Genomic DNA, 10308 nt, shown 5'->3' on the forward strand with positions numbered 1-10308 from the left:
ATTGCAAGGAAATAACAGTATGAAAAAGTGATCAACAAAATCAGGTCAGTAATATATTGTAGTGTACAATAATTGATGTAGCTAGTATCAACTGTGTCGAAGTATCGCTGGACGTGAACCGTGGCCTCGGCATACCTCGGAGTTGGCCTAGAGTCGATAAGTGTGCCACTCCGTAGACTGCCACAGCGAGCCATAGGCGTCCCCTAGTCGGTGAATAGAGGCGGCCATTTTGTGAACGGACTGAAGATAAGGAGTCAAACGGCAGTGTGAAGAAGACAAGTTTCAGCCAGTTTTTTGAAGTTCCGAAGTGCCTGACAAAGTCATAAAAGGGAAGCGGAAAAACTGTGCGGAGGAGTAGAAAGCGCGCCAGCAGTCCAGCCGGAGCGACGATCATTAGAGGTGGAAGCAGAGGTGAAGTAGCGGGATAAGATAAGAGCCCGCCGAAGAAGTATAAGGAGAAAAGAGGTAAGAAATGGCCCTTAAGAAAGTGGTCGTAATAGTGAAGGGGAGTCTCACCTAAACTGGGCAGGGATCGCCCCAATAGTTACAACTTATTTCACAAAAAGTTTTCCTGGCTGAAGCGGAAATTAAACTCACACTTCTTGATATGATGTGGTTAATGCCTGACGACTCTAACCGGACATACGAATATACAATACACGCGACATGCTAGTATGATGACATCTAAGCCAAATGAGAGAAATTCATAATGTCTTTGGATTGAATGGGTGTTTTTTTTTTCGGAATTCTTATAAACAAACAAACGCTTTGTAATGCAACTTGCACTTAGTAAGAACATAAAAAAACATGTTTCGAACGCTAGACCGTATGCTCTTCAAGTTTTCAAGATTGTTACGTTGAAAAATGGAGTTTGTAAGTAATTACAAAATTAAATCGGCTCCGTAATGCCGTAATGGAGCCTGCACATAATCAGTTGATTATGGTAAATGCTTATAAAATTGAATGATTTTATATAATTAAAAACATTCCAAATAGGCTTCCGGTAATGATGAATTTCAAAAACATTTTTGACAGTGTTATGACGGATGGTTTATATACCTATTCTACACAATTTTGAATTACGTCCTACTCAAAATGTCGTCAAAGGTTTTTTTTTTATCTGCTTAGAGGTGTAGAATAGGAATATAAACCATCTGGCGTTTAAAGTCGTGATTGCTTTTTTGTTTGATAATAACGGTAAATGAAGCACCGTGTACTAAGCATCTCTGTGCGTCGTGGTATTTTTAAAATTAAGCAGAAATCAGCACAAAATCGATTTTGCAGGATTTGTGAAAATAATACACATATAGTGCTTGATTTTGTATAACTTTATTTTAGAGCCCAATAAATTCCAATTCAAAATTTCTTGTCTTGTGTTTGAGTTAGTTTTTGAGGTATCTGAGAAATGGATACACAAGGTGTATACTATTAAGTTGCTTAAAACGTTTTGAATTATTTTGTTTTTTTTTTTGTCCCAAAATGGATCAAAATATATCTGGTCACTTAACTCTAGTCTGATATGAGCGATAACACTGTTGTTTGTAGATTTCTCGCGAATAGTCAATGTTCTAGATAACAAATTCAAACATTTTTTTTTTCAATCATAATGCAAGCAATGCGTCACATCTGCAAATGAGTACGTAGAAGCGCGTTTTGTCTCACAGAGCAGCAACTGAAAAAGCTTGATGGAATTGTTGAATGCCGTTGTATTTTTTTATTATTATTCATTTCTTATATCTAGGTGTTCTGTGTTATTGGACAACACTGCCATCCTAATATGGTAAAACAAATTTAAGATTTTATTAACAGTTGAGCAGTTGATTTCACCTGCTTATAAGAGAAACAAATATACGTTTTCAATTTACTTACCATAACTTAACCTAAAGATACAGTGCTGTTCTGAATAATAGCAGCGCATGTCGATTTTCATACAAAATGCTCAACTTTGGCATGCTGTAGTTTTGTTCCCTTTCAAGCAATCGAGTTGACATTTTCTCCACAGAACTACAAATATGCCCAATTTTGTAAACACAAAATTTCAAAATTTTCTAAGCCCCTGCCGAAAAGTGAGATACTAGGTGAAATTGTTCGAAAAAATAGCAGTTTTAAAAATTTGAATTTCTGCTTGACATTATAGTTTTTAATTGTATATCACTTACCATTGGAACAATCTCCTCCTACTTATCAAACCTACAGCTATACCGAAAATGTTTAAAATATTTGTAGAAGAAAAATTTTAAAATGAAAAACTGCTATTTTTTTGAAAAATTTAACCTAGTGTCTCACTTTTCGGCAGGGACTCAGAAAAAACTGAAATTTTGTAGTTACAAAATTGATCATATTTGTAGTTCTGTGGAGAAAATTTCAGCTCGATTGCTTGAAAAGGAACAAAACTACAGCATGTCAAAGTTGAGCATTTTGTATGAATATCGACATGCGCTGCTATTATTCAGAACAGCACTGTATATAATATATATATATATATATATATATATATATATATATATATATATATATATATATATATATATATATATATATATATATATATATATATATATATATATATATATATATATATATATATATAATGCATCAATCTTGGCAATAGAAGATTGTAACGATTTTTGCCTGAAATTATTAATTTTTTTGTTTGACATTTGTTCCAATGTTTCAACATTGGATACTCTATGTAACTCATTGGTACTATACCAGGGAGCAAGCTTCAGAATCATTTTCAAAATTTTACGTTGAATTCTCTGCAGAGATTTCTTTCTGGTATTACAACAGCTAGTCCATATTGGTACAGCATACAACATGGCTGGCCTGAAAATTTGTTTGAATATCAAAAGCTTGTTCTTAAGACTAAGTTTTGATTTTCTGTTAATAAGGGGATAGAGACATTTTACATATTTGTTACATTTGGCTTGAATGCCCTCAACGTGATTTTTGAAAGTTAAATTCTTATCTAGCATGAGCCCTAGATACTTAACTTCATCTGACCAATTTATTGGAACCCCTCTCATCGTGACAACATGTCTACTTGAAGGTTTCAAATAAAGAGCTTTTGTTTATGTGGGAATATTATTAGTTGAGTTTTGGAAGCATTTTGCAAGTATGAAGAAAAAATATCCAAACTTTTTTGCAATCGACTACAGATGATACGCAGACTTTGTCCTTATGAGAGGCCTGTGTCATCCGCAAACAAGGATTTTTGACATCCCTGAGGTACCGTTTTGTCTCAAATTCCGAACACACGGTTTTTGTATGGCGATTTGGTTGAAATGTTTCGCTGGAATATGTCATCGAATCACAAGGAAATGGCAGTCAATGGCAATTCAATTTTAACGCCTTCCGATCTATTTTATACCTCTGGGGTAGTGATGATTCTCTAGTTCAAGACCAGTAATCCTAGCTCAGATTAATTTATTTGCGAAATTATTCATTTGAATACGATTTATTCATGCTGTTCGGAATTTGAATCAAGGTGTTCGGAATATGAGGCAGAATGAACACAGTGTTCGGCATTTGAATCAAAATGTTGTTCCGTACTTTTATGTAAAAATAATACCGAACAAGCTAAAATTAACAATTTTATCGGCACACCCAACAGCTAACAGTTAGACTTTGCAAAGAAATTGAAGTTTTCACAGATTTCAGCTGATTTATGCCTAGCAGATGCATTTGAAGTCAATGGTGGCCTTAGGTGTTCGGAATATGAGTCAAAACGGTACCTGAGGGTAAGTCAGATGTGAAAATATTGTATAATATTGGTCCCAAAATGCTACCTTGGGGAACACCAGCTCTTACAGGAAGTCTTTCAGATCTGGAGTTCTGATATTTAACCTGAAGTGTACGATTGGACAGATAACTTTGAATTATTCGAACAATGTATGTTGGAAAATTTAAGTTTTTTAATTATACGATCAAACCTTTATGCCAAACACTGTCGAATGCTTTTTCTATGTCTAGAAGAGCAAGACCAGTAGAATAACCTTCAGATTTGTTGGAACGAATCAAATTTGTTACACGTAAAAGTTTATGAGTGGTCGAATGTCCATGGCGGAATCCGAACTGTTCATTGGCAAAAATTGAATTTGCGTTGATGTGGACCACCATTCTGTTCAAAACGACCTTTTCAAATAGTTTTCTGATGGCGGAAAGCAAACTGATTGGACGATAACTAGAAGCTTCCGCAGGATTTTTGTATTGGTACAACCTTAGCATTTTTCCATTTGTCGGGATAATATGCTAATTGAAAACATTTGTTAAATATATCAACTAAAAATGATAACCTACTTTCTGGAAGTTTCTTGATGAGGGATGTAGAAAATTCCATCATCGCCAGGAGCTTTCATGTTTTTGAATTTTTTAATGATAGTTCTCACTTCCTCCAAATCAGTCTCCCAGGCATTTTCGAAAACGTTCTCTTGATTGAGAATATTTTCGAACTCCTGAGTAACTTCATTTTCAAGATCATCGTCTATAATCACGGATTCAAATTTTACTTCACATTTTGGAATTACAATGCTCCTGGCTTCAACAATGGAATTTGTTAAAGTTTCAAGAGCATTGTCAATATCAAGTTTTGTTTGTAAAGAAATATTAACATCAAAATTAGAGTCAATATATGTTTCATATATATTCCAGTCGGTTCGAATATAATTAAAAGTGGAGCTGATAGGAATGAGAATCACTTAATGGGATATTTGAAATGTAACAGGAACATGATCAGAATCAAAATCAGCATAAGTAACCAGTTGGCTACAGAGGTGACTAGAGTCGGTTAAGACCATTTTTATCGTAGAAGGGTTTCTAGAAGAGGAAAAACATGTCGGGCTATCAGGGTATTGAATTGAAAAATATCCTGAAGAGCACTCATCAAATAAAATTCTGCCGTTGGAATTACTTTCAAAATTATTCCATGACCGATGTTTGGCCTTAAAGTCAGCAATGACAAAAAATTTTGACTTATTGCGAGTCAATTTTCGCAAGTCAGTTTGGGGCAAATTAATTTGCTGTCCAGAGCATTGAGAATGCAAATAGGCAACTATGAAAGTATATTTACCAAGCTGTGTTTCAACAGAAACACCTAAAGTTTATGTTTTATACGGTTTATGGACAAAAGGTCGAAAGACAAAAGGTCGAAAAGACAAAAGGTCGAAAGACAAAAGGTCGAAAGGACAAAAGGTCGAAAACGATTTGCATGGTGGGAAGAACCTCCGCAAATCATGCATTTAGCATCCATGTGGCAATTTGTTGTACCATGACCCCACTTTTGGCACCGACGGCACTGAGTTTGGTTCTGGTAATTTCCTCCAGGTTTCTGGAAATGTTCACATGTCACACGTACATCCAACATAAGTCTAATTTTTTTCTAAAGCTTTAATATTACTTTGAACTTTTTCGTTAAAGTGAACTAAATAATATTCTTGAGAAAGCCCTTTCCGAACAATGCCAGCTTGGGTTCTCTTTTTCATAATGATTACAGTGGGGATTCGCTCGTTGGGGTTCCGCTACATGGAATGACTCGATGGTTGGATGTTCGCTGGTTGGAAAATATTCCAACTAAAAGCACTCAAATGTCAACAGAAAATGTCAAACTGACTTTGACGTCTCAGTATCGTCGCTTTGAAGTCTCCATATATAGAACAAATGCGTATGTATATGTACGTTTTGTGGCAATTTGCTGTCCAGATGCGTTCGTGTGGAGCATTTTCACCAGCTGTCAGTCTTTCCTACTAACGGGTCAGATTCGCTAGATGGAAGGCAGTCGTGTTCCAACCAGCGAATCCCCGGTGTACTTGGACTGGGGAAAATCCAAGTAAATCATTTATTCCATTTTTGATCTGTTCAGGTGACTTATAGTTTATTGAGAGACTTTTCAAGACGACTTTGAACAAACGTTCAGTTTTGTCGTCATAAGTAAAAAAATTGTACTTCTTCTCTTCATGATGTTTGAGAAGAAGTTCACGATTTTTAGGAGTTTCCGGCAAAACGCGACAGATTTGGAAGGAATAGTGTTTTTTTGTTCTTACATTCATGAGCTAATGAAAAATAAGGTTTTGAGAGAAGTTAAGTTTTGTTCATGTGCGAATTTTTATAACATTCAAAAACAATGATTATCAGCAATCGAAAGATGGCAAACATATAAAAAATATTTGCTGTACGCGAAATTGCTTTAGTCACAATTGAAAAACAGATAACTGTCGCGATAAATGCGCAGCTAGAACGAGGATCTTTCGTAATGGAAGTTATTTCGACCTCCCAGGATGTAGACATAGAGTATCATCGTACTTGCCACAAGTTATCAGTTAACAACTATAGAAGTTATCCGTTAACAACTATAGAAGTGCTCATGAGCACACTAAGCTGAAAAGCCTCCCAGAGACGTAACGCCAGGCAGAAGAAGACCATTAGTAAACGTGTTCCAGTAGTTCGGACAGTGTTTCAGTAGTAGAGTTCGCGAATGATACCGTGTGCGACCAAAATCCGTACACTTATGTGCTTATTCTGCGCGGCGTGTGAGTCGAGACGAGTCGCTCTCACCGCGTGTGACGTGAGACGACTAATGTTAATCAAATGGGAGCGAGTCGACAATTGTCACCTCATTCGACTCGTCTCACCTCACACGCCGCGCAGAATAAGCACATTAAGCACTAAGCCAAATAAAAACCTCTGTTAAAAATCCGTACACCCGTGATTCGAAATCCGTACTGCTGCTCATAACCCAAAACTTTACTGCTAAAGACGTCAGCTTTATCTTAGTTGTTTTATTCCAAGTGAGCATCAAACTTCAAAATGATGTTTCCAGCAGCATATTCAGAAACATTAGACGCACTGAACACTCTATAGTAGGTTCCAGGTCCCTGGGGAAAGTGGCAAATTAGGAACATATTTGGAACCATACCAATATGGGCATAAAACTTCAAGATTTTGGAAAGTGATAATTCCGGAAGTATTTCCAGAACCACCGACTGTCATGACCACTCTATAATAGGTTCCAGGTGCTCCGGGGGATCATAATTTATTGAACAGACATCTCCGAATTCAGCTTATTACAAAATAAATTGTGTTTTTTTTTCAGTAGATGATACAATTGTTAAATCATGATACATAGGAGATAATGGGGATCTTGAACACATATGTAGCTTAAAAATAATAAAAAAGTAAATAAAATTTTTAAGGGGACGGACCTGGTGTAGTGGTTAGAACACACGCCTCTCACGCCGAGGACCTGGGATCGAATCCCATCCCCGAGATAGTCACTAAAAATTTCAGTGACGTCTTCCTTCGGAAGGGAAGTAAAGCCGTTGGTCCCGAGATGAACTAGCCCAGGGCTAAAAATCTCGTTAATAAAGATAGAAAAAAAAAATAAATAAAATTTTATACCGTAATTCGGGGTAACATTGATCATTTTTTTGAATATTTCTTAAATGTTTCGTTTGAAAATGCAAATGTTGCAAATTTTATATTTTTGAAACAAGAACTGCCACGCATAGCTCGTGACTATATACTGCATATTGTTTTTTGAAAGATTTAAGCATGTTTAAAAAAATGTTTTAAGTGATTTTTTGATATAGCTGATATGGGGTAACATTGATCACCTATGGAAACAACGTTCGGTAATATTGAAAATATCGTTACTTACTTAAATCATGGCCCCTGAAGCCGAATATGAAGGCCAAACGCTTACAAGTCATTTACTTTTTGAGTTATTTTAAAATTAAAAACACCTCGAACCACGAAATACGCCTAAAGGTAGGCAATTTCCTAAGGAATTTCTATATTCATTACAGTAATTCGTTAAAGTTGCCAAATTGAACACACTTATGAAAGTTTTGACAACGGAATCGTTTTCGGCGATGCCATTTTTAGTAAGAACCGCAATTTTCTTGCTCATATCGATGGCAGAACTTATGTGAGACATGAATCTTCGGTAGTGTCATCCTTACCCATTGAAATCATTGTTTCGAAAAGTTGACAAATTTACGCATAATGTAAACGCAATTTTCGCACAAATCCTCACTTACATTAGCTTTTGAATATAAGAAAGAGAAGCATCATTCGTAATTTGGAAGTATTCCATCAATAAATGATGATACGAACTTTTTACGAGATGAGTCATTCCGATCAATGTTACCCCGCTAATCAATGATACCCCGGATTACGGTACATGAAAAAACTATTGACAGTTTTTTTTCTTATTGAAAATAATTACTCAAGTAAGTTACACAATCATCAATATATTAATTTCATGAGAGTTAAATTGCAGTTTACACGGAATTATTCTAGAAATAATTCTGTCTTTTTATGGATATTTCTTACTACAATAAAACAATTGCCATCATATGCTACAGAAAAAGTGAGCCAATAAAATCCTCCATATATTTCAATATGGCACTTTTTTGTTGAAGATGTATTAGTTAACTATGGTCAATTCTCAATCTTTTCCAAAATTCGTCATCCATTTCATTAGTGTATATTTTTTTATAAGTATGTTTATTATATTGCCTGCTTATTCAACCAAAATGAAAACAAATTAAGATATAAAATGCTTGTTATCTGATGACCGAGCGTGTTATTTTTTTGTAATCCAAGTTTGCTCGGGCGCTTCTATGAATTCGACATGTATAACCATGTAAACATGACATGCAAACCATAAAATAAAATAATTTTGTTAGACATTTAAGAAGGCTCTTTAACCCTCTAATACCCAAATTTTTATTTTCGATTTAAGTATTATTTTTCGTTATCTAAAATCGTTCTAAACATGTTTTGGGCATTTATTTATTTTTATTCGCAAATTTTTAAATTTTGGTTTTTGATTTTTATAATTTTTATTTTTGAACATTCCTAGCTTTTTTCATTTTTTCTTGAAGCCTTCTCTAGTTGTTGATTTTTGGCAATAATAAAAATTTAAATTGTTGCAGTATTTTTAAAAATTTTAAATTTTTATTTTTTTTTCGGAGCGTATTTTATTTTCCGTGTAACTAACGGAAAAACAGGTTTGAAATGATTTTAATACCACCAGGCTCTTTTTTTGTGATAGGTTAATCGTAGAAAAATATAAAAGGTACGATTTTTTATATTACACGTTAAATGAAGCCCAGGCATTTATAGGTTATATAAGAATACAATTTTTCAAACAATTTCCAAAAATTCAAAAAAGTTTCAAAAGTCATAAAAAACTTTTCTTATATGCGTGTTATGAGTCAAGCTATAAGTCAAAAATAAAATCATTTTGATTTCCGAGCTACAAAAAAATACACAAAATTCCAAAGTGTACCCCGTCTAAAGGCGGGGTTGGGTATTAGAGGGTTAACGTGCTTGAAATTCATACAATAAGATGTAACCATAATATCGTTTTACAATATTATCACAGTTTGATTCACCAAGAGGGACATAGATGTCAACAAACAACCGATCTGTTTTAAGCAAAAATTCTGCTAAATGCTTAAAAAAGATGTTTTAAAGAAACTAATCTCGTCTTCATCCTTGGTCGTTATTATGTATGATTGTTTTTATTCTTGAACCATTTACATGTTGGGGTAGCGAAAAAGAGCCGCGAGTACTTCACTTGCTTTTAAATTAGGTGAACAATATGTTATGTCAGTTTGTTTCCAACTCAGTATTGACAATTTCTAGGATAATATGATAAAAAATCTTCGAGGTGTTTAGGGAAATACCTATAGGTAGATGAAAAACCGAATTTAGTACTATGCCCTTTGTGTGGAATTAAATGGTATAGTACTAAATTGAGTTTTTTATCTACTTTTAGGATAATATCTTTAGGAGAAGTCAAACATGACAAACATAATAACAAAACTAACATACTAATGAAATTTATGACCGATTTTGGATTGAGAATTGAGCATTGTTAACTACTGCACCTTCAATAAAAAAAGTGCCATATTGAAAAATATGGAGGACTTTATTTGTTCACTTTCATTATTAGTTTTCTGTAGCATATGAGGCAATTTTTATATTGTAGTAAGAAATATCCGTGAAAAGACAAAATTATTTTTCAAATAATTCCGTGTAAAATGCAATTTAACCCTCATAAAATTTCTACATAAATGTTTGTGTAGCTAACTTGACCCTGAGTAATTAGTTTCCCTAGGAAAACTAGATATTTTTCTCATGTATTCAATTTTAGTTTTTTCGATTATTTTCTTATTTATGTTCAAAAGATCCCCAAAATCTCCTTTATTTCATAATTTAAATATTGTTTGATCTACTTAAAAACAATTTAGCTCGTAATAAGTTGAATTCGGTGATGTATGTTCAATAAATTATGAAACAAAT

Source organism: Aedes aegypti, chromosome 1 (assembly GCF_002204515.2).
Source record: "Aedes aegypti strain LVP_AGWG chromosome 1, AaegL5.0 Primary Assembly, whole genome shotgun sequence".
In the NCBI taxonomy this organism is placed as follows: domain Eukaryota; kingdom Metazoa; phylum Arthropoda; class Insecta; order Diptera; family Culicidae; genus Aedes; species Aedes aegypti.